Raw genomic sequence first — 27,106 nt, forward strand, 5'->3', positions numbered from 1 at the left:
TAGTGGCTCATTTCTCTCGCTCTGCAATAGTAAACATTTTGTCCTTTACGCACGTTGCCAATTTGAATATAAGCAAATGCACATTGTTTCAGTCAAATGTCAAATTGATTACTGTACCTGCTGGTTATTACGATTATTCTTTTTAGTTCTCTCTCGTGTCAATTTTATATGCACTAAACAATTTCGTGTTTCAATACCCGACCCAAAATCTGGCAACACATTATTGAACACGAGTGCGAGTAGCGAGCTGCCAGAAAGAACAAGCAGTATTAATTGCAGTATACAAACGGCACAGTACAGTACAGAAAACACGCACAACGAAAGGAATGATACCAGATAAGGTGGAGCCCTAAGACGGATATGCGGTAACATTAAGTAACCAACAATGCCACGACAGCAGTAAACGACAATAATCCTCGTGAGTCACCGACGAGTCAGGACAAGTTCGGCTCGAGTACGGTCGGATCAACTGGAACGACGGACCAGCCGAGGGCAGTCGAGAGGGGTTCTACTGTACTTTATACTATTCGACATATCATAAGTTCTTGCATTATATCATTTATTAAGCATGTTAATGGAAATAACCTCGTTGCAATTAGCATTCGCTGTACACGTATAACTAATACCATAGTCTAGTAATGTGCCATATATATGATATTCGCAACTCACCTTTCTCCTTTCAGACTTTATAATAATAATGTTTGTTTAAATAGCTCATTTTGTACACAAGTATTCAGCAAAAATGAAAATGTCATTGCTATGTGAAAGAAAACCAACATTAAAATGTACTAAGTAAGTCGCAGCTAACAGGTGTGAGAGGAGTTGTGTAACACCTGACAAGGTAGGAACAATCAGCAAGAGATCAGAGAAAAGAGCCAATCAAGGAAGCAGAGGAACGTTGTACCCAGCCAAGAAGTGCACAGCAGTACCTGCAACATGAGTGTTCCCGTTTTCCTGTAGGAAAGTGCTATCGTATCTGGCAGTATCTTACTAATGGGATGGCGCTCAGACCAACATCTCGTAATGTACAATTGGCACCTTTATAGGAGGTACAAATGGAGAGGATTCCAATGCACATCACACCATAACACTACTGTCGTGATGATGCAAAATTTAACGTACGCGCCTCTCAGCAGGGAGGCTATATGAAAGTAGACCTACTGATTAACGTGGAATCCGAATCACATGAGCTTGCTCCGGGAACCGAATCCGGGTTTCCCATAGCAAAGAGACGTACACTATCTGTTTATGCACGAAGGAGCTCAAGATACATACAAAACATAGTTCTTGTATAAATGGTGACATGGTTCTAAGGTACTCTTCACCAAACCTAACCTTTTTCTTATCTCTGATTCATCCCTTTCCTTAACACACTTTTTCATTATGTGGATTTATTAGTCTCAAGGCATATCCGTTGGTGATTATCTTTGGCCAAAGGGGTATATTTGCTATGGGATCTCTCGGACTCGTATTCACTAATCTCAATGGAGGTTGCACTCTTTCGACTTACTTCACTATCCTTAATCTACTCGCGCTTCTTCAGAATCTTTACATAAATGTGATTCGGGCTGCATTACTAACCCAATTGGACTCACATTTGCCTTTCTTAATGAAGCAAGGTCTCACTCATTCCTGGTCTAATGGCCTAATAGGAACCGCGCTTAATTATTTATTACGAATCCGGTTGGAAGCTATTTTCTGTCACAAGTTGAAGAATCTTGACATTTCTGATATAAAGTAAGCACTGATCTTTTATTGACAACGCTTCTGTTAAATAAGAAAACATAACGCTGGGATCTGCTGAAACGTCTGGAAGCAAATGTAAAACACAAAATGATTATACCATACTTCTGTTCCATATTGTAGTTTTGTACTTCTTATGCTAGACAAACAGTTTTATGGTTAACCATCGTATCTAGCGAGAAGAGCGGTAAATTATACACTAAGTAATATATAAAACTAAATTACTAATAATACCATTTCAAATTTAAACTAACTACAAATTTTCTATCAGAGCTATGTCAGCGTTAGTTCACTATCCGAAGAACCACCCGTACCGAATTGGTCAAAAGAAAGTACCCAGACGAAGAGTGTTCTGAGAGAAGGCAGCAGTTTTCCAGTAGACAAGTAGGCGAAAGTCACAGTGATATGTACGTCAACTTGGACATTACTACTAAGGTGATCAGGGTGAATTTAACAGGTGTGATAGCGTGGGGTAAAAGGAAACGGAATCATCGCTATACGTTCCACTAGTTTGCTGATAGTAGAAAGACAATATTGATATTGGCCTTTTGGAGGACAAAATATAGTTCCGGAGGTAAAATATTTGCCAAGTGGGATCTCCGGGAGTTCTGAAGGAATATTTGACGGGAAAGTAATAATGTGAGGCAGATAAATATTGAAAGAAATATATGGAAGAGCAAAAGATTTATAACACGAACATGAAAGGTACGCAACGTGTTAAAGGGACGGAAGATAGAAAATCGTAAAGAAGAAATTCAACACAATAATCTAGATTTGGTAGGAATTTGAGAAGTTATATAGGAAGGGAATGAGGTGCTGAAAATCGAAGAATATAATATGCCTTATTCAAATAATGAAAAGGGCGCCATATTGGTGTAGGAATAATTCTTGGTAAGAGCTTAAAAGAAAAGATAGTGAAAGTACAATTTGCTGATTTTAGAGGATCTAGTGGTGATACAGATATACACACCGACCACTTCGGATACAGATGAAGAAGTAGAGGAAAATAATGAAAAAAATAGAAAAAAACTATAGAAAAAAGGGATGCATGTGTTATTGTAATGGGAGATTTTAATGCTGATGTGGAACAAAAACCATGAAGGTGGTGTCCTAGGCAAATATAGTTTAAGCGAAAGAAATGAATTGGAAAGGGACTGGCCAATTTCTCGACCAAAGAACTCAAAGAGATGTGATTATTATAGTACTATTGGCCTTATATCGCATGGAGCAAAAAATTGCCCTTGAATACTGAACAGAAGGTTGTGTGGAAGAACAAATGAAAACGTTTAGGAAGAACAGTGCGGATTCAGGAGAGGTAAGAGCACAGAAGTAAGGGTACAAGAAATAAATTGGATTAATATGGGTTATGAGTGGAAGGTTTATAGAAAAAACGAAAGTTTTGTATGTTGTATTTATTGATTTGAAAAAACACTGTTGATAGCGTGAATTGGGAATTGTAGTTGGAACATCTATAGAAGGTTGAATTGGAATGAAAGGGTTGAAGACTTATCATAAATTTATATTTGAACCAACAAGTAAGCTTAGGAATAGAGAAGGAAGAAACAGAAGACACTGCAATTGGGAGGGATATTCGACAAGAATTCTCTCTCCTACCCACTTCTATCTAGAGGAGACAGTGAAAAAGAGCATATAGAATAAAGACGGCAAATTGGTACAAGATAGAATGATTAGATGTATACGGTTTGCAGTTATTTGTAATCTGGAAGGAAAATCAATAAGAATTTAGAAAACTTGAGAAAGCATTGCGAAGAATATTGGATTAAATATATATCTTAGAAGGACAAAAGCCATGGTGATTGGAATGTAGCAGTCAAATATAGAAGTGGGAAAGGAGAAAGTAGAACAGATGGCAAGAGATGATATGAAGTGCGAATGTAAAATAAAAGCAAAATTAAGAATGGTGAAAGAAGCTTTCATGAGGAAAAAACATCCGTTTTATGGGACCAAGAATAAAGGGTTGAGAAAAACGCTAATAAACTACTTCTGATGTGGTATTTCACTCTATTATGCAGAAACATGGACTCGACGCTAAAAAATGAAACGCAAATGGGTTTTCGAAAATTGAGTGTGGAGAAGGAGAGAATTAGCTGGGTCATGGTATGAGAAGAAATAACAATTTTATATATTATTCAGAACAGGAAGGATAACTGATTGGGACTTTGGCTAAGAACGAACTGTATGATGAGGAACGTGCCAGATGGTATGGTAGAAGGGAAGACAGAGATGGGGGCAAGTAGGCTACAATTAATGGATCACACCAAAATAGAAAACCATACTTAAAGAAGATGAGGTTAATGAAGACTGTAGAGCATTGACGCTTCTGAGCTGCAGCAAGTGACCTGCCAATAATGACATAATACCTATGATGATGATGATGGCGACCTAGCGTCGGAAATTTTTCTAACTCTGACGAACAGGAGTATTGGGAGAAGTTCATGTAGTAAATATTTTATTACTTTGAAACTTAGATTATCCTTTTGAGGAACCTCATACAAACTAGTTTTCTGAGCATTTGAAAATATTATATGTATATCATTTCTTTCTTCAATCTTGAGAGTAAGTAATGCCTGGTATATGACTTTAACTTGTGAAAGATTACATTTACATATTTCTAGCTTTGTTGAAGACTGTGGAACAAGGCCTAACTTCAACCGAACAAGCTGAAAAGTGGATCCAGAATTATAAGATGATTTTCTATTATGTTCCTTAAATTTAAAAGGTTTCAAAGCTACTTAAACGACGAAATATAAACATTAGTTTGTAAGATCGTAGTTGAAATATTTAACCTCTGTTAAAAATTGAACATTTGAATTAAGAAAGGTGAAGAAAAAATACAATCATGCCAATGATATTATTTAGAGATAACCGCTAAATACGAAACGTAACAGGAAATGAAGTATTATCTCGATCTGTTGTAATAAAAGCGATGGTAGATTTACTTCTTTCCAATGTTCTAATTCAGTTATGAATCTTCTCAACGGCAACACACTGTGTAAGTGTGCTAGAAACAATTATAGATGCCTAGCCAAACTTTACTAATGCATTTCAGTTACACAAATAAATTTTGGACTTTGGAATGTTCCTCTTAACTCGTGCTGCAAAAAAAAATCAATATCCAAAGTAATTCTCAAGTTCATTATGCAATGTGGAGATGAGAGTGTGATGTGGTTAATTGTACAAAGCTACGAACTATAAAAGTACCCACCACAAGATCATTCATTAAATTTTCCTTATTATTTCGTACTTCGGGATATCCATGGGGAGGTGATCTTGCTCTATTGAATGTGAATGGAAAGGAATTGAGACAGAAAATTTCGAGTGCATTAGACAAGTTTGAATCACTTGAAATTAGAAAAATACAATTAATATTTATAGAGCATAGAAAAAAGTTTAAAATTACATTCAAAATAAGATAATTTTACTTCCTTTAACCATTACACATTTCTTGATCCTGTAAATGACTGCAATAAAGTGAATAAATATTTTGAACAATAAAGTATTGTCTCTTCTCCAAAGTCAAGGTAGAATCATGTTTAACAAGTAGAAACGAAACTATACAATTGAAATAAGATATTGACATGAGTCAACCAATATGAATGTTAGAATAGGAGATAGGGAGCAAGGTCCGGAACAAATTGCCCGCTTGCTCTATACGTTGTTAATGATAGATAAGAAACTATCAGTATCTCGTAGTATGTTTTATGTAACTGTAGGTTTTATATAACCTTCATGTTGAAAGAAATATATATGAAAATGAACAAAACAAAATTATATGGATAGAAAAAAGAGCACTGTTGAAGCTTATCTAGCTAGGTAAATCAATAACCTAGTTCAATTTAGGGATTCGTCGCTTTTCAAATTCATTCTAAATAATAATAATAATAATAATAATAATAATAATAATAATAATAATAATAATAATAATAATAATAGTAATAATAATATATTTTTACACACTACAATTGAAAGTTGTCGTTTCTTTTACCACCATAACTTAGGAACGAGACATATTCTAAAGTATAAGCAAATAATCAATGAAACTTTTTCTATAATTTTACGTAATAATATATAGTTAGATAGAAAAGGATAAAGATAGAGGTACAAATATAAGCTTATTTTTACAAAATAGAAATGTAAATAACTACCTTTGTTTGTACACAACATTTTGTATAAAATTAAAATATTCACAAGTCGGGAAGCACTTCATGTCATTTTGTGTCTGCTTATGGTGATAGATATTTTCTGAAAAGAGTATAATATATTATATTTATTTTAATCGCTTCATATTTATACAAAAAACTGGTACTAAGCGTCCCTGAAATTGTATAATTGAGACCTGTTTCCTTAAGAAGATAGTACAGTTTCCGTAACGTAGGATATTTTTGATATAAATTTTTGTCGATAATTTACCAGGAGGAAATAGTACTTTTCGTAGAAAAAGAGTAATTATATCTAAGTGTAACACTACAACAGTATTGCAGATGTTCCACCTGAAAGTCGAATCTCTTTGGTTTATATGCTGTTGTATTGACTGATGTGTTATATACTAAAAACTAAAGGTCTTTTATGTTATGCTGAAATCAAATACTAAATTTTCTTTATAATAATACTAAATATTACTCTCTATGATTGCCCTTTATACAGAATATTTTTGAAAACTGATTATCGTCAATTATGGTCTAATTATAGTCCCTGATATATCATTATAGTCTATTACGTTTGGATCAAAAGACCCAATGTATTACATTGAAAAATTTTCTTGTAGACCTTATATCTGGACAAATACATTTAGTGTAGCTAAACCCAAACTATCACTTAATTCAGTATCATGTGCTAATTCCTCAAAAACACGAAAAGTTGATTTGGGGATCATTCAAAAATTTTGCCAAGATTGCAATTTTTGATCCATGTTTTGGATCTTTTTATAAATTCTTTTATATAAACACCTACGTGTAAACAATTAGGTCAAGAAGTGTTAGTATGCAATTATATTAAGACATGATGGTATATACTTTCACTTGTAAGTGTGTATTGCCAGACATAATTTAATTCAGGAGAAGTTTGTACATGTACGATTCAAACATGCACATATGTGAAGTTCTATACGTTAATATCAAACTTTGTTTAAATCAAACTTGTTCGTTGTATTGTGCATACGCAACCTTGTTTCAAGGAAACTAAATGGAAAAGATCGAGAATAGCGGGATGCGACACATATCTTGAAAGAGCCAGTTCTCATTAAGATGCATATGGAATATCAGCATCATTCACCAATGGGTTCTTGAATTATGGTACTGTAAAGTTAAGATTTTATGGAAGATAAGTATAATTTGGAAATTTTATTTGTAGACATTTCCTTGACATCTCTTTCTGCTAACTTTATATAATATACTACATAGAAACCATACTATCCATAAATCACTAGAGGAAAGTGGAAGAGGATAGTGAAAAAAATAACAAGATTGAGTTTGGTTTAATTCAAAGGATTGTTATAGAAGGTATATTGGAAGCTTTCTACAGAACAGTGATTGTGCTGATGACAGAAGTATGAGAGCACAGAAAGTTGCTCACAGTGTGCACACTTGACAAAAGGTAACTCGTTACATTTGGAACACATGTTACTCTCGCTTGAGACAGAACAGTAATCTTGAGGGGAAATTCAATTCCCGGTACTTCGCCCAAAGACACAACTTTGTATAAAGCGTAATGAAGCAAGTTTCTGAACTTCGGGGTGCTGAAGTCATAGATCGTGAACGAGTGGAATGCCAGGAATCGTTCCCGGTATTAGATGTTCACATAATTGATGAACACCACTGTATCAGTTACGCAGTGAAGACAAACTTATACTACCTGAAGAAGTGCATATTAAATGGTTGAATCTTTCCCATATATTCTTCATGAATCAGCTTCTTATTGAAATCAGCGTCTGCAGGTTTAAGGTTAAATATATTTTCTAATTTTTCGTTTTGTTTTCTCTTTTCCATATGCTGCCGGAGGTAACTTTATACGTATTCCAGCCAAATTCTTGAGAGCACCTTGGGAAATTAAGACTCTTGTAACACGTCTTAGTCCATAGCGTTACTCTATATTCAGGTTAGCAGAAAGCGACGTCAAGAGAATGTAGTAGAAATCTAAAAATCATGGTAATTAGTAGTGCGATAATATTTTTCATATTGTGTTCTTTCTATAGGTCAGGTCATATGTTCGGTTTCGTATGTACAGAGCGTATTGATGTACAACCTTTCCCATTATATTTATTCAGTCTATCAAACATAACTTGCTACACTAATTTTTTGTCCTTTATAGCACTTTTCGAGATATATTTGGATTGTTTATTTTTATCTGGGGCCCCTCCAGAGGAGGAAAAGTTGATAGGAGATATTCTTGGATGGAATATTCCCGATATTCTCCCATTTTCCCTGTTTAGGTACGTTGTGGGCACCAACACATAGCACCTCTGGAAAGTTTGTTTCATGCTTAAGAGAATGCATTATAGATCATGACTTTGTAACGAAGTGTTGTTGCAATAGCTAATTCACTGCGAGTTTGAAATTTTGTTTATACTAATAGGGTTAATGAGTGCTAGGGACTTACTCCGTTGTCCATGGCACCTATTTTTTTTTGTGCATGAACATATCTTTGTTGTGTTTATAGAATGGACTAAGTTTGATTCGGATGTCCGGATTGTACGTTCTTGCCCGTTCTTTGTCAACTTAACAGATTGATTCACTTTTATTAATTTTCTTTCTTTATCAGACAAATGATCTTCAATGAAAAATATCTTTTTATATAACTTTTTAGAAATCTATAACATATATTCATTGTTTTTTATTTCCTTTGGTAATTGTTGGAAGTTCTTCTGGTTTTCTGAAGTTTGTGTCCATATTATCTGTCATTTAGCTCACAAACTGTGAAATTGAACTAGCATGTATGAACGTACTAGTAAGGACCTGTGTAATGAAACTGCAGTCGCACACCAGCCGACGGAACAAGTCTCAGTCACTTGTTCCTTGAACCTAGTAATGTATAAGACGTCCGGAATAGGGCTGACAGTTTTTAAAAGAGAATTTGCTTAAATGTGGCGAGAGACTCGGAAAAAAGAAAACATGCATTTTAAAGGAAACCTTAAGAAGTTTTAATTGGTATTGCTTAAATCCACAGGATATTCTTTAGTGAGTATCGATATCTAGCCTGAATTCAATCTCTCTAGACGTATTCTGTGACGTCTGAGGCGTGATATACGCAAACGAATTCCGAACACGATTCATTAAATCATTCATGTTACGGACCATTTAACAATATTAAACAACGTCTTTTACATATTCTCAGAGGAGAAAGTCCAGATGAGCTAAATCAGGTGAGTATGATGGACAGGAAGTTGGACCTACGTCAGGGAAACTCCATCCGTAGAAACTCACATATGGCTTCAATGTAGCAGGGTCAAATTCAACTGGAGTATCATTTGAGATTGTAACTGTTCTGATTGGGGAAGGGCACAGTTTTGAAGCATTTATAGGACCGCGTTTCCCGTAATGTCTTGTTTCATGAAAAAGGACACTACCACAACTTTATTACGTGTTAAACGCACCACACTATCAACGTTAGATCTCATTACGCTTTCTGTAGATAGATGTTGTTCTTTTTATGCCTAGACACTGTTGTGTTGTGACTTTTTATAGTAGTAAATACGGTGAAAGATTCATTGAAATTCAATCACACCTTTTTGTCTTTGCAAACCACAACACGCATAGGACCTTTCTGGGTTCTGGCTCCATTTTAGTTTGACGATACTAACATAGTTAAAGGTAGTCCTAAACTATGAAAATTTGCTGAGCAAATCGTTTTGAGTTTTCTCTAAAATGCATGTTTAGTTTCTTTCCTCTCTCTAGTCTTATTGGAACCACACAGATTAAACGCCATCAGCCCCATTCCACTTAAACGTTTATACTTCCGGCACAATGGTTTTTAATGAGTACATTGTGATTTGCGGGAATATTCAGTAGAACTAGTAGTGTACTTCAATTAATAATTCTATGGACTGTTTGGATGAAAAGTGATATAGCTCGAAGATTTTAATTTTAGAGGAGAGAATTTTGAATTTCAATACGTCACGTAAATAGTACGAAGAGAATACTATACAGTGCCAGCATTACGGGTAGTGTATATTATTCCTATCATAATGTTTTACGTAGACGGTAGATTTATAAATAACAAAGTACATTCATGAAAGACAAACTAATTAAATCTCAAACTTACCCAGTTCTCGACTGAAACAGAACAAACCCTCCATATTACATTCTACAAATTTTCCTGCAACAAACAAAGTAAATTAATTTCCAATATTATTAGTAACTAACTAACCAATTCTATGAGCTACGGAACACGAAGGTTCAATGCTGCGTTCACACAAACTATAAATGCCTTTTGTCTTTATCCAAGTGGAAAATGTTTCTAATTTGTATTTCTATTACTGCGAAATCCTTGTTAATATTGTTCTCCCATTTGTGCCTAACTCTTAATTATCTTTTCGTGTTGTATTTCCAGTTGGAACTTTAAAAGCGTTTCCACTTTCTTCCATCCTAGCTACATGACCCACCTAAGCCTCCTAGATTTGGTGACCCTAACAATGTTTGATAAATTATGTAAATTATGCAGTTCTCTGTTGTGGAGTTTCTGCCATTCCCCATTCCCTTTCCTCTCCGGTGCGAATATTAGCCTTTCTGCGTTTACTTTTCTCTGTAAATGTAGTTTTCTCTGCATTTACTTCTAATCCAGTGTCATGGCTATTTTTTAATAAGTCATCTGGATTTCTTTATATCGTTCTCTTATTATTTCCTTTCAGATTTACATAATCAGCATACGCTATAACCCGGTGAATACCATTCAGCTCTAAGTTATCCTTACTGTTTTTTATTTTCCTTATAGTGTTCCCGATGAAAAAAAAGTAGTATAATAATGGCGACAACGCATCTCCTTGTTTCAGGTTATTCTTGACGTGGAAGCTCGAGGACAAGAATTTCCTACTCAGACCTCACTTTGAGATTCATTTATAATCATGTCATAATTAATCTGAAGAGCTTATTCGGTATTCGAAATTCTGAAAAAATGTGGTACATTGAGGGTCGTAAGCCTTTCTAAAATCTATGAAAACTTGATGTACCAGGGTATTGTATTCCCTTATCTTTTCGAGTATTCGTCGAATAGTAAATATCTGGTTAAGAGTTGATTAATTTTGCCTAAATGCTCACTGATAACCTAAAATAAATTTATCTGCGTGTTTTATCAATCTGGCTGATTGAATGTTTCAGTGAATTTTATACGGAGTGTACAGAAAAGAAATGCCTCGATAATTATTACATTCCACTTTATGGCCTTTCTTGTGAATTGGAACAATGATTGATTCTTTCCATTCTTGATGCATTGCCTCCTTATTACAGATAAGGAATATAAGTTTGTGTATCTTGTTCCAGACTTTTTTCTTTCCAGTTAAAATTATCTCAGCCGGAATTTCGTCGACACCCGGAGATTGAATTTCTTTAATTTGTCTATGGCGGTTTCTACTTCTTTTCTGTTAGGCTCTAAAATATACTGTTTTTGGCTGTGTCTTAAGCAAATCATGGAGGAGATCTTTTCATCTATTCAAGATGTTAGCTGTATCAGTCAGAATTGGTCGATTTTATCTCTTTAGTTTATTAATGCTAGCTTGATACCCTATCTTACATTCGTTGATGCAATTATACATGTCTCGAATGTTTTTGTTTCTAATATTGCCATCAATTTCAATACTTCAAAAAACCACGTTTATTTTTTCTAAACATTTCGGAGGTTTCCAGGCTGATGTCAGCGAAATTTTGTGAACTTATATCGTTCGGATTTTCTAATCTGTTTTCTCTTCTGCACTAGTTAAGTGCATTCCCATGGTTTGTTATTATGTATTCGCTCTGCCCTAATTTCTCTTTTGCTGAGATTTTATTGTTATCCCTAGTTTGAACAAGTATTCTCAACTCTAGTGCTCTCCAAACATTTCTATAGTTTGTTTAGGTATTGCTGTTGAGTTGATTGATTTAATAAATTGAGTTGTATTGCTGGTGTCAGATATTTATGTGAATGAGTGCATGGGTGGGGAGGCATCGTTGTCTCAAAGTATATAATTTCATCTTCAGAGCTCTGTGTCCTGTTGAGCTTAATTTTACCGTCCCCAATATAAAATTTCTAATTCTCACACTGATTCTACATGTAGAATTTAGTATCCTATCTTACATATCACTTCTCACGGCGACACGCATAGTGTCAGAAGTGATGCACAGAATTTGAAAACGAAATAATTTCTAATCCTGTTCACATTTAACAAATTCTTTTTATGTAGCAGTTCATTTCTCGTAGAGACCAATTGTGCAATATTTGATATATCTAGGTAGAATCACTCTTCGCTCGTGTAGCAAAATGAAGAATATTACATGTTACATGTTATAAAGCTACAGCCTCATGGTAAAGTCTTTCTATAGCCATAATTTGATATCAGTATTCGAAAAACTTGCATTCGCAATACAGTACAACATATTCTCTAAGGGATTCTTGCTGTTAGTTTGCGAATAAAGTAACGAAATACAAATGGTTATAAAACGCAAAATTTTCATTTCTGAAATCACATAAACTTACAAGCTCAAAATATACTTAATTTTGACTACCCCAAATTAAAGTAAAATTTTTAATTAGTGGACATAAATGGATATATAATAAAAACTCTTATGAAAGAATTACATCTTTTAAGAACTATGATGAACATAAACCTTGAATTAGTATTTTTTATGACAACAATTTCTTTTATGTTAAAATTGCCTGTTATATCACACATTTACCATGAACCCAATATAGGAGAAAGTGAAGTTTGTACAGGGCTAGCAAACAAATACCGTTATGGGACCCTTATTTCTTATATCAGCTGTTACGTACGTTTAGTATTCGCAACCGAATACAGCAATATCAGTGGTCGAGGACAAATGGTCACCTCTGAAAAACAATTAGTCGCCCTTGACAAATAATATTTATCTTTTGTAAACATAATAACATTCAACTGTAGAAGAATTTGAATTAATTTTTAGGTGGAAGGTGAAAGAGATGTAAATGCAACAATTTATATAATACTTTCAAGTGGAACACTTAATACTCACAATTTCTCAAAATGTTATTACATGAATCAAATTACTATCTAACCACAACCACAAGCTGGCATTATAACCATTTGTGACAAACGATTATATCACACGGTCAAATTGCTTTCCAAACATAGTCCAGTTCCTGGCCTTCTAACCTGCAATAGCTTAGAAAAAACAGCGAAATAATTTGAATTACAGTAGTGAACATACACAATATCAATTCATCCAATATATATTTTGAGTAGATTTTGAATTCAATCCACCCTCATATTTCAATTGTCGAATCATAGCCCAAAATAGGCGAGTAATTCTAATTCCGAAAGCAACCGCTAGAGGAGCTCAATCGATTCAAATCGTAACCGCTAATGTACACTCATGTTCAAAATGATTGCCGCATATGCATACTATCGGTGGGTACTATACTATCACCAATACTATGTGTATAATCTGGAAATGTATATTTCCGGTAAATTTCATAGGAAAACAATTATAAATACGAAAATTAGAATGAGTAAAACAAAATGTTGCTAAATGGACAAGACAGTTTTATTTTCGTTTTATTGTTCTTATTTACTGCTCTTTTGACATGAAATTTGACAACATACTTGTCTTTGCCGATTGTACACATACTAACATTGTAAGAAATACCGGGCGAATTCATTATCAAATTATATTCCTACAACAACATATTTATAGACATGCGACCTTCTCACAGTAATCTCTGCCAACTATAATTGTTCTTGGCTAACTCCAGAAAATTTCAAACCAGAAGACATTTTGTAATTGTAATCGCTATATTGGATCCGCCATTTTAAGTTTTGTAATTTTGACGTCAGATTCTGAATCAGATATCCTAAAACTCTCCTGGCAGTATGTTTGCTTCTGAATTAATTGAAGTTTTCGGTCTATGCTTAGAGCCCACCCCTCTTTCAAAGCGAGGTTTCCACCCTTAAATCTTGACCATAGCCGAAACAAAACAATACGTTTCGCTTATTTTTTATGTTCTACAAGTATGTAAAGTTTCATTGACATCGGTGTGTGACACTTCCGTAAGTCTCCTTGTCAGTTGTGTTGTTACTGTTCAGTAATTCTCCAAAATGTGGACGTTTATGAATGTTGTGAGTGTTCTTAGGGTGCAATATTGAGCAATGAGTGTGGTGTTGTATGTTTTTTGTTTAGTATGTACATTTCCAGATTTAATAGTCTCACGTAGTGTAATTAAACAGAAGAAAACTTTATGTTGGATCGATTGTAATGTTATACTGGTGGTATTGCAGAGTATGCCGAACAATGTTATCCTGCCAATATTTGCATTGTGAAAAAACGGCATTATTTGTCTATTACTTCAAATATTACAAGCGAACGTCAAAATAAAAGTTATATTATTTGCATACGAAAGGTCATGTTTCAAAGATTAATGTTTACAGTTGTTTCGTATGTTTTATTACTATACCTGAGTTGTAGAATCCTGGAAGGTAACATTGACATCTCTCCATGATGACTTTGTACACCTTTTCGTTCTCACAGGCGACTACAGAATATATGTTACTTGTTTCCAAATTTACTTCGTCTCTAAAAAGGCATTTTCTTTGACTCACACTTAACTGTCTCACAGCAGCTGAACTCGCCAACGGAGTTACTTCAAACATCAGACCAATTATGGCGCTATCTTTCTCATGATATTTGAATTGAAGAAAGCTAAATACCTGGTTGGGGTACTCGTACGGAGAGATCATGAACAGCTGTAAAAAGATTGGGAATATATTAAATGTATCGTAATAATTTTTATCAAGTAGCTAACATAAAATCATCATTTCAGAAACACAGAAAGCCTTAAAATTATATCATAAGGATTTCGCATACCTAATATGCATGCATTGGACATACACTACCAGAATAAACAATTTCTATTAAATAACTTATAAATAATTGTATGTATTATTGAGTGGATAGGAGAATATATGATTAGATTTCGATATCCATTATCCGACTTTTCTATTACAACTGAAAATATTACGTATTTCGGTTTCTAGTATTCGTAATTGGATAACAATCCAATCTTTCTCAGAACGAAAACAAAGTGGGGGCTGTCTAAATGGTAGCCCCCCACCAACAAGTCCTATTCAAGCACAAATTGTCGCAATCATTTGTACATCGTTTCTACAGAAATGTGAAGGCGAAATTTTCGTTTGTACACAATTAGGGGCGCCGTCAGAACGAAACCAAAGTGGGGGCTGTCCAAATGGTAGCCCCCCCCCCACCATGTCCATTTCAATCACAAATTGTCGCAATCGTTTTGTACATCGTTTGTGCAGAAATGTGCAGGCGAAATTTTTGTTTTACACAATTAGGGGCGCCGCCAGAACGAAAACAAAGTGGGGCTGTCTAAGTGATACCCCCCACCATGTCCAATTCAATGACAAATTGTCGCAATCGTTCCTACATCGTTTCTACAGAAATGTGAAGGCTAAATTTTCGTTTGTACACAATTAGAGGCGCCGCCAGAACGAAAACAAAGTCGGGGATGCCTAAGTGGTAGCCCCTCCCACCATGTCCAGTTGAATCACAAATTGTCGCAATCGTTTGTGCATCGTTTGTACAGAAATGTGCAGGCGAAATGTTTGTTTGAACAAACTTAGGGGCGCCGCCAGAACGAAAACAAAGTGGGGAGCTGTGTGAGTGCTAGCTCCCCCCACGATGTCCAATTGAATCACAAAGTATCGCAATCGTTTGTACATTGTTTGTACAGAAATGTGCAGGCCAAATTTTCGTTTGTACGCTATTAGGGGCACCGCCAGGGCGAAAACAAAGTGGGGGACTTTCTAAGTGATAGCCCAATCACCATGTTCAATTCAATCACAAATTGTCGCAATCGTTTGTACATCGTTTGTACAGAAATATACAGGCAAAATTTTCGTTTGTACACAATTAGGGGCGAGCTCAAAACGAAAACAAAGGGGGGGGGGCTGTCTAAGTGCTAGCCCCCCACCATGTCCAATTCAATCACAAATTGTCACAATCGTTTCTATATCGTTTGTACAGAAATGTGCAGGCTAAATTATTGTTTGTACATAATTAAGGGCGCCGCCAGAACGAAAACAAAGTGGGGGCTGTTTAAGTGATAGCCCCCCCACCATGTCCAATTCAATCACAAATTGTCGCAATCGTTTCTACATCGTTTGTACAGAAATGTGCATGCAAAATTTTCGTTTGTACATAATTAGGGGCGCCGCCAGGGCGAAAACAAAGTGGGGGGCTTTCTAAGTGATAGCCCAATCACCATGTTCAATTCAATCACAAATTGTCGCAATCGTTTGTACATCGTTTGTACAGAAATATGCAGGCAAAATTTTCGTTTGTACACAATTAGGGGCGACCTCAGAACGAAAACAAAGGGGGGGCTGTCTAAATGGTAGCCCTCCCACCATGTGCAATTGAATCACAAATTGTCGCAATCGTTTGAATATAGTTATAAAGAAATGCGCAGGCGAGATTTTCGTTTGTACACAATTAGGGGCGCCGCCAGAACGAAAACAAAGTGGGGGGCTGTCTAAATGTTAGCCCTCCCACCATGTTCAATTCAACCACAAACTGTCGCACTTGTTTGTACGCCTTTGTACATAAATGTGCAGCTGAAATTTTCGTTTGCACATAAATGTGGCCCCGCCAAAACGATAACAAACTATGGGCTCTCTAATTGATAGGCCTCCCACCATGTCGAATTCAACCACAAACTGTCGCACTTGTTTGTTACGGTTTTGTACAGACATTTGCAGGTGAAATTTTCGTTTGTACATAATTGCGGGCGCGCCAAAACGATAACAAAGTATAGGCTACCTAATTGGTAGCACCCCCTACGTCCGATTCAAAAGAAAATCATCTCAATTGTTTGCACATCGTTTGAGCAGTAATGCGCAGGCGATTTTTTTTCTAAGCTATCAGATGCGTGGACAGAACGAAAAAAAAGGGGGAGTTGTCTAAGTGCTAGCCCCACCATGTTCGATTGAACCACAAATTGTCGCGATCGTTTATACATCGTTTGTGCAGAAATGTGCAGGTAAAATTTTCATTTGTATTAAATAATATACGGATGTGAGTATTTTTAATATCTGCGATCAACATTAACCGGTTTGAATAACGGTTGATGAGTTTGAAAATGGTTCCTATTGCACTAGTTGAAAAAAATTCTTTTTCTCTGGCACACGGAAGAAAATGCCTGATTCTAATAGAACTTTTCACGTAGAATTCGAATCTGCAATCAGTTTTTCTCCATCACCCTCAGTTTTCCCGTGACAGAGGTGTTTTCAGAAAATTTCCCCTCAAATTTCTGTTCTTTTTCTTTTTTTTCTTTTTTTAAAACCATTTTCATACTTGTAGCTTGGGTACCTTAGGTATATAAACGCACAAATTATATTGTATGTTAGCCTGATTTATACTTAGTAAGCCCTCTAAGTTTCATAAGAATAGCATTATTCTATCTAGAGAAATAAACATATTTATATAAAAAATATGCTATGTGTACTGTTCATTTTACAATATTCATTAGTGCAGATAAAATCACATATAACTTCCACGAAAATTACAATATAAGCACGGTTTATATCTTATTGGATTTGAAATAAAACATATTTTCAATGATGTATACACCGTGTCACCATTTTATATCTACTTAATAAATACTACAAAAGAAGTGAGTGGTATCTTCTTAATAAATGGACACTTACTTATCTCAACTAATATGTTTTAGTTGTCGACATTCTTCTGTGTTTGGTTTCTGGAACATCTCTTTTAAGTGTCCAACAGTAATCAGCTAGCATTTTTGAACTACACTGTCACTGGTACCTCTTCTCCATGGAGGAAATGTCCTGATGAAAATGTTCCCCATACTCATCACTAACATCACCAAGCTTTTCAGGAAAGAAATGCATTTGGGAGTCTAGAAAGTGAACTTTAAGGGACATGTTGCAACCCATTTCATTGAATGATTGCCGGAAATCACTCACAATTTCACGGTAATTTGGGGCTTTCTTGTTTCCTAAAAAAATCTCTGTTAAACATTTAAATGGACACCAAGCTGCTTTCTCAACCAGAGTTAAGAGATCCTCAAATTTTTGGTCACGAATCAAACATCTTATTTGGGGGTCTACAAAAATCCCTAGCGTCACTAACCCGAGGAATTTTTTTCCTTGAGGTAACAAGACCCTGCATTACTTTTGTCCATTGTCCTAACAAAGTTTTTGAAGAGCCCCAACTTTATGTGAAGAGGAGGTAGAATCATCTAATCAGGGCTCACCAGTGAGGAATAAACAGCATTCTTCTGTCCAGGAGTTAATACATGCGTTGGCCATTCCTTCTTGATGTAATGTTCCGCTTTGTTCCTGCTGTCCCATTCGCAGAGGAAACAACAATATTTCGTATAACCAAGCTGCAAACCCATTAACAAAGAAATGACTTGTAAATCACAGCAAACGGTCCACTTGTATTTCTCATACTGAATTTTTTCTAACACTATTTCGATGTTTTCATAGGTTTCCTTCATATTAGTTGCATAAGCCAAAGGCACTGAAGGAAATTTGTTGCTATTGTGCAAAAGGACAGTCTTAAAACTAGTTTTCAAAGAGTCAATAAGCAATCTCCACTCTGTACTTATATGTGCATATCCAAGTCTATCCATCACAGCACATACATTATTACAATACACTAAATCATTTTCTTGAGAATAGTAGTTTTGAAACTCTGTATGAAGGTTTCGAAAAATACACACTTTAGTGTCACGATGGAGCAGATTAAAGCCTTAAGTTTAGAATAAAGAAGTTCTGTCTGTGTATTGGAGAGTTTTAAATCCCGTATGAGGTCATTTAGTTCACCCGGAGTTATCAGATGGGAATCCAATGTAGATGTGCTTCCTACATAAGTAGGATCATCATCTTCATTTGGAACTTCAATAGTTGCCTCAAGTACGTAAGCCTCATTTACCGTAAGATGAGGAGGAGGTACCGGTACAGGTAATTCTGCACTGTGTGGAACTGGCCTAATTGCTGATGCAAATTAGGGTACTGTACTGTGTGGTTAGATTTACTGCTTATTTCTTTTATCTGTGTCATACAAAAGTAGCAGTCTGAAGAATGATCTTTTGGTTCCCTCCAGATCATCGGTACTGCGAAGTTCATGTTTCGTCCACCATTTGCCCACCCAGTCAGACGTTTCACGCAAGTACAACAAATGTGGTGAGGAACCCAGTTCTTATCCTGGTCTCCTACACAGCAACCAAAATATAACTGATAACACTTCCTCACAAGTGGAGTAAAACATCTACGTTGTGATTTAAATATCAGCTCCCCACATACATAACAGAAATTGTCCGGTTTATTTACACACTTCCTCGACATCTTGTATCCTGTAAGGTATCACACACATACATACATAAACACACACACACACACACACAGGAATCTACACTCCATCAAATTCCCACAAAATCCCTCTAGACATTCCCTCATACAAAAATGGTGACATGGTGTACACATAATTGAAAACGTTTTATTGGAAGTCCAATGAGGTATAAACCGTGGTATATTGTAATTTTCGTGGAAATTATATGTGTTGAAGACCGACCCGACCCTACCCGTGACCCAAATTGACTGACCCGACCCGACAACCCGACCCGAGCTGACCCGATTGGCCCGACCCAAAGTGACCCGAGTGAACCAACCCGAGGTGACTTAACCCGACAACCGACCCGAGTGACTTGACCTTACAATCTAACCAGTTTGAGAGAGCTAGAACTTTACAAAACTGCCACCAGAAAAAAAATGCTGACCAATTCTTATGCATAAACCATTGTTTCGGCTTTTTTTACTTGTAGTATAATTATCCTCCTCCTCCTCCTCAGTGTTCTCCCATTAATAAACAGGCCAGTTTCCGTGAATTAGGTAAGAAGCTTCCATTTTTGCGATTTCCCGCTAATATCTGCCTCGCAACCCAACATAAAATACCACCCTCCTTATTACAATCTATCAATTCCAACCTTCTTACAAACTCTCGCTCTCCTGATATCACCCCCTTTACTACATCCCTCAGAATGCTATCCCTTAGCAAGATCAAAACTTGTGATCCGTCCATTTTTCGCTTCCTTATATCGTCTAATATTGCTCTCGTCTCTTGCATTTTTTCAGCATTTCCTAATTCGTTTTCCTCTCTACCCTGCTAACCTTCTTTATTTTACTCCACATCCAAATTTCCAAGGTTAAAATTTAGGCAATCAAGTTCAAAAGTCAAAATAAAATTTGACTGAGTTCTGAAGACAAGTTCTGAAGGCTAAAAGAATAAAAGTTCTGAAGACAACATTACTTTCTAGTAAGGAATGTATATAGAACTTCTTTTAATATTTTTTGCTGTGTAACAAATAACAATTTCATCACGTTAACATTCCGATTTTTCTATTTAAAAACAGCGTTGCTGTCTGATAGAATCATAAGGAACTAATTGCACTGAAATATCATTCTGTAGGGAATTACCTTTTATTTTTTCTTGATTAATTTATCTAGAAGATATTTGCAACGTTATATAAAATTAGCAAGTATTTTATTGCGGAGAAAGACAAATCACTACCCCAGCAATAATAATAATAATAATAATAATAATAATAATAATAATAATAATCTGAAGGTGACCAAGAAAGTTCTGTCTCTTTGTGGAGGTCTGTGTTCAATTGGCCCTCACACCGTGAGTTGAATGCGAATGGATATAAGGTGAAGGTCAGTTGTTGGAGGAGACGAGACGAGACAGAATTTTCATGAAAGGGTACGAGATGAGACAGAGCTCTTTCAATAGAAACATATGCACTTTTCCAGACGAGACTACCTTCACGACACATTTTCGAAACGAGAATGCCCCAAACCAGGTCTCGTGAGCAACACTAGTAAGTATATCCAACATACTACTTGGTTGTGACTGTTCAGATACACCGTGAACGTGCGTAAGGACTGAGTGAACATGGGGCCTTCACAGAGCGTCATAAGGGCTTGTTTGCTGTACGAGTTCAAATTGCTGCTCCGCGGAGCGGAAGATATGACAGGCCTTTGGTGAGGGTGTCGTGACTACGCGGAGAGTGCAGTGGTATGACGGTTTAAGGACGGTGACGAAACACTCGAAGACGCACCACGTGCCGGAAGACAAACAGATGTTCAAAATAAAGATCTTCGGGCAGCAATTGAGGCGAAGACAGACATGTGAGGAACTGGTACTACCTTTCAGTGTAAGTGGAGAAACCATTCGGCACCACAACCATCAACTTGGGAAGCACTGCAAGTTGGGTTGATAGGTCCTACATGATTTGACTTGGAGCCAGAAAGCAACGCGAGCAGACACCTGTGTTTCTTTGGTGTCTCGTCTGAGGAAGGAGCAATTTCTGAACAGGGTGTTGACATGTGATGGGAAGTGGGTCCTGTACGAAGCTCCACGGCGCCGTCATTGTTGGTTAGCATCCCATGAACCGGTTCAAAAACAGCCCAAGCCAGCACTACGCCAGAATAAGGTTCTCCTGTGCATTTTGTGGACTGCTCGAGGCATCGTCCATCGGGAACTGCTACCAGCTGGTCAGATCATCAATGCAACTGTGTACTGTCACTGTGTACTGTCTGGATCCAGCAGTTCTGAATCGCAAAGGGGTCCTCTTGTTACAAGGCAACGCTAAGCCCCACGTGGCTAAAATGACCCAGTACATCATTCTACGCCTTGGATGGAAAACACTATTGGATCCGCCATACTCCACGGACATTGTACCGTCCGATTATCACCTGTTCCATTCCTTGGACAATCACCTTAGAGAACGCCAATTCAAACAGCTAGTAGAGGTTCAATATGCACTTGATACCTTCTTCACTTCACGTCCCACCAAGTTCGACTGCGATGGAATCCATGGCCTTCCAGAACGTTTTCAGAAGGTCGTCGAGGCTGATGGAGACGATTTTTGATTTTTGATATTCCAGGTACGTCTTAGGTTACATACCAATGTTTGAAGGTGTTGGTGAAAAGGCGGCGGAACTTTCTTGGGCACTCTTAAAGTTATAATAATAATAATAATAATAATAATAATAATAATAATAATAATAATAATAATAATAATAATAATAATAATAATAATAATAATAATAATAATAATAATAATAATGTGTCCTGCCCAAAGGCAGATGTTTGACCCGAAGGTCCATGGGTATTGATTCCATCTCGTACCAAGTAAGTTTTCTGGTGGACAAACCCCATGTGCATGGGTTTTCTCGGTGTTCTCCCATTTCCTCCCACTTTCTTCATTCAACCACTTCAATTGTTTCTCATCATCACTGTCTCTCTTAGCGTTGGTGCATAACGTGGGACGTTAACTAGATATTTCCTTTCAATTTCACTTAATGTGACATTTAACTTGACATAGAAACGCAGAAAGGAAAAAATTCAGTACTAATATTAATTACAATTACAATACCAATTAGTTAATATAGGGTAAAATTAAAATTTTATTACTATTTCACCTTCAATTAGTCACATTTATCATTCTTTCACCAACTTCGAATTGAATTCCACAACAAAGCTCTTTATAGTATTCCGTATAGAAAATAAGTGAAGAATGTGACAACCCGACCCGAGTGACCCGACACGAGCTAACCCGACTGACCTGACCCGACAACCCGACCCGTAACCCGACCCGTTTGAAAGCACTATCAGAGGGGTACTATTTACAGTACAATTTATTTTGTATGGTTTAGCATACTTTAAGGCTACCATACTTTTTGAAAACAGAAAAAACGGGACATCTTACAAATTAGTAGTAAATATTGCATTTTGTATTAATTTTATCTTTCGAATTTTACTACAGTATCGCACTAGTTATACAACTTAAAATAATGTATTAATATAGTCCATACTCAGTGGCGTATTTAGGGGGAGGGCTTCCGGGCTCAAGCTTCCCACCGAAATCTTACTTACTATAGTAAAGTATATGAAATATCTTGCAGAATTTTCATATTTTCAGGCAAAGCACCCCCGGAAGTTAGCAAAGCCCCTAACGAAACAAAATCGTAAATACGCCACTGTCCATACTTAATCAACAGTGCTAAAAATTATTATAGAAGCTAGAAGCTGTTATACAATATAAACGCAATCAGTGAACATACAATATTTAGGCAAAAATTATATTTTCAATATTATTACGCATACCACCTTTACATGCTCTACATGTCTATAAAGAAAAATATCCAGATTTATGAAGTTGTTTCAAAATTTCAATATGCTGATTTATTTTTGTTAACCTAAAATGCGAACTAAAAGAAAGCAATTTGCATAATTGTTTTTCTGAAGCAGAAAAAAAATGTGTTTTCGGGGCTGGTTTGCAACGTCACAAGAATTTGTTGCCACCTCGGGGTATACATTCTTACTTTTAGTGATAAGAGTGCTACATAGGAGGATTTAAACATTGCATGTTATATCCGGGGAAGCAGCGATTGCAATAATAATAAAGATTAGAATGAAATTGTTCCTATAGTATTGTCGGAATTGAAAGCAAAAGGAATAAGTCGATTTTATTATCTTTTCAGAAATTTTGATATGTAATTAATAATAATAATAAAGAAAAAAAAGGACAAGAAGGAAAATTTCTGCACACCGGGACAAATTTTAAGAAACCGAGGCGTATGGTAGCCTTACATACTTATTTGCATGCGGAGTGTCAGTACGGAGCCACTACGTAGCAGAGTTGAAACAAAACCTCGTAAATAGGTTGCCAACTCAGGAAAACAAAATTACCGGCACACCCTCAAAATTCTCTGTACAAATGAGAAACTGAAGACTGTATTGATCGTTATTGTATTTACCAGCAATTGCCACTTGTTTAAAATTATCGAAACAGATGAATAATACTGGATATTAATCTTTATGTAACAATAGTTGATTCATAAAATGAAATTTATTCTATAAACTTCACTTCAAACAAAGGAAATTGCTTTAAAAAGTCATTTTCTACTCTCAATAAATGAATAAAATTATTTTACAATAAAATATAAGTGTTATCAAATTTGTTATGTTAAATAAATAAAAAAAAACTGCCATACGTTAAAAAAATATCGATAATGTATAATACAACGGAAATTTGTGTTTGTAAAGGCACTGTTGAAAAATTTCGATGTTCAATGTTATATTCTGGATTGCAGATTCCAAAATACCGGTCAGAAGGGGTCTAATAAGAAGTTTGTACCGGTCACCGGCGTTAGTCAAAATTACAGCAAATACCGGCCAGTTAGCAACTCTACTCGTAAATCAGAATGCTGAATGCACCAAAATACTTCACCATGCATTCTATAGTTTCTGCAAAATGAGTTTAATGAAGATGATCAAATAAAACAAAATACTGTGTTATAATTTTCCCTTTAACAGTCTACTTTGTGAATTTGTTATATCTTCCACTTATCAATTTCCTGTACGAGATGAGAATAACGGTTTCTGCGCAAGATAGAAAGAAAAAAATACATTTTTCTCATAAGGATTCAGTTCACGTAAGAAATAATGAATACGTTTAATAATAAGAGCCGAGGAGTGAAAAACTAACTCAGCAATAATGATTGTAAGTATAAATATAAATATAAAAAAACAAAAAAAAAAATGTAATTCCATCATCGTTAGGATAAGATCAATATAGTGAATCACACGATAGTCTGAACAAACCAAACCACACAATAGTGTGAACAAAGTCCTGTTAGAAAAATATTCCATAAATGTGACACATTTTTTTAATGCTTCTACCATTTATACAAACCCTCACATTGTTTTCGTTCTGGCGGCGCCCCTAATAGAGTACAAACGAAAATTTCGCCTGCAAATTTCTGTGCAAATGATGTACAAGAGATTGATATAATTTGTGATTGAATTGGATATGGTGGGGGCTACCATTTAGACAGCCCCACTTTGTTTTCGTTCTGGCGGCGCCATTAATTGTGTACAAACGAAAATTACGCATGCATATTTCTGTACAAACGATGTACAAACGATTACGAAAATATGTGATTCAATTGGACATGTTGGTGGGAAGCTACCACTTAGAGAGCCCCCAGTTTGTTTTTGTACTGGCGGCGCCCCTAATTGTGTACAAACGAAAATTTTGCCTGCACATTTCTGTACACACGAAGTAGAAACGATTGCGATAATTTGTGATAGAATAGAACATGTTGGTGGGGGGCTACCAGTTAGACAGTCCCCCACTTTGTTTTCGTTCTAGCGGCGCCCCTAATTGTGTACGAACATACATTTTGCCTGCACATTTCTGTACAAACGAAGTACAAACGATTGTGACAATTCGTGATTCAATTGGACATGATGGGGGGGGCTACCACTTAGACAGCCCCCACTTTGTTTTCGTTCTGTCGGCGCCCCTAAGTTTGTTCAAACAAACATTTCGCCTGCACATTTCTGTACAAACGATGCACAAACGAATGCGACAACTTGTGATTGAATTGGACATGGTGGGGGGGCTACCACTTAGACAGCCCCCATTTTTTTCTGTTCTGGCGGCGCCCTTAATTATGTACAAACGAAAATTTCGCGTGCACATTTCTGTACAAACGAAGTACAAACGATTGCGACAATTTGTGATTGAATAGGACATGGTCGGGGGCTACCACTTAGACAGCCCCCAATTTTTTCGTTCTGGCGGCGCCCCTAATTGCGTGCGAACATACATTTCGCCTGCACATTTCTGTACAAATGAAGTACAAACAATTGCGACAATTTGTGATTGAATAGGACATGTAGGTGGGGTGCTACCAGCTAGACAGTCCCCAATTTGTTTCCGTTCTGGCGTCGCCCCTAATAGTGTACAAACGAAAATTTGGCCTGCACATTTCTGTACAAACAATGTACAAACGATTGCGATACTTTGTGATTCAATTGGACATCGTGGGGGGAGCTACCACTCAGACAGCTCCCCACTTTGTTTTCGTTCTGGCGGCGCCCCTAAGTTTGTTCAAACAAACATTTCGCCTGCACATTTCTGTACAAACGATGCACAAACGAATGCGACAACTTGTGATTGAATTGGACATGGTGGGGGGGGGGCTACAACTTAGACAGCCCCCATTTTTTCTGTTCTGGCGGCGCCCTTAATTATGTACAAACGAAAATTCTGGGTGCACATTTCTGTACAAACGAAGTACAAACGATTGCGACAATTTGTGATTGAATAGGACATGGTCGGGGTCTACCACTTAGACAGCCCCCATTTTTTTTCGTTCTGGCGGCGCCCCTAATTGCGTGTGAACATACATTTCGCCTGCACATTTCTGTACAAACGAAGTACAAACAATTGCGGCAATTTGGGATTTAATTGGACATGGTAGGGGCTAGCATTTAGGGGAACTCCCTCGAGAGGAATCACTCTACTTATTTATTGCAAAAAGCAGAATTTAAAAATTCGCATTCGTCCAAAGTTATCGTGTGAAGTAACAGCCGTTTGTATGTACGTACTAATATTGATAAGTTCCACTACGCGATCCCAATTAATGGTTCATATACCCGCGCCACACACACACACACACGAGCATTTGTACACACGAAAGTATACCTGGTAGTATCCACATGCTTACGCCGGGAACTAGAAAAAAAAAAAAAAAAAAAAAAAAAAAAAAAAAAACACACACACACAGAGAGAGAGAGAGAGAGAAAGAGAATATCTTGTTGTACCTTTATACTGAATGCACCATTACTCACAAAATCAGTTAAAAAAGAAAAAAGAAAAAAGTTGTAAATGAAACTTTCAAAGATTGGTACCACTGCTGCGTGTCACACATGAGATTGTTCCATAATGATTGATTCGTAATATGATGTATATGGGTTTCTTAATGGTAGTATAACAAAATGCCTTCAAATTGACCACTAAATAAAAAGTGAAATTTATTTCTCAAATTTTGTAAAATCGAAGTCGGTGGGCATTATGGGAACAGTCTACAATAACAATATATGCAAATAAATATTAATATACTTCACGTTTTCCAGTGGGTGCAAGAAAGCTTCGAATAGTATTTGTTGCCAGAAGCATTAGCTGATGTAAATATATATATATATATATATATATATATATATATATATATATATATATATATATATATATATATATTATCATCTCACCGCACACGCAAATAAATGTA

The sequence above is a fragment of the Thermobia domestica genome, chromosome 8, assembly GCF_964235325.1.
Source record: "Thermobia domestica chromosome 8, izTheDome1.hap1.1, whole genome shotgun sequence".
Taxonomy (NCBI): domain Eukaryota; kingdom Metazoa; phylum Arthropoda; class Insecta; order Zygentoma; family Lepismatidae; genus Thermobia; species Thermobia domestica.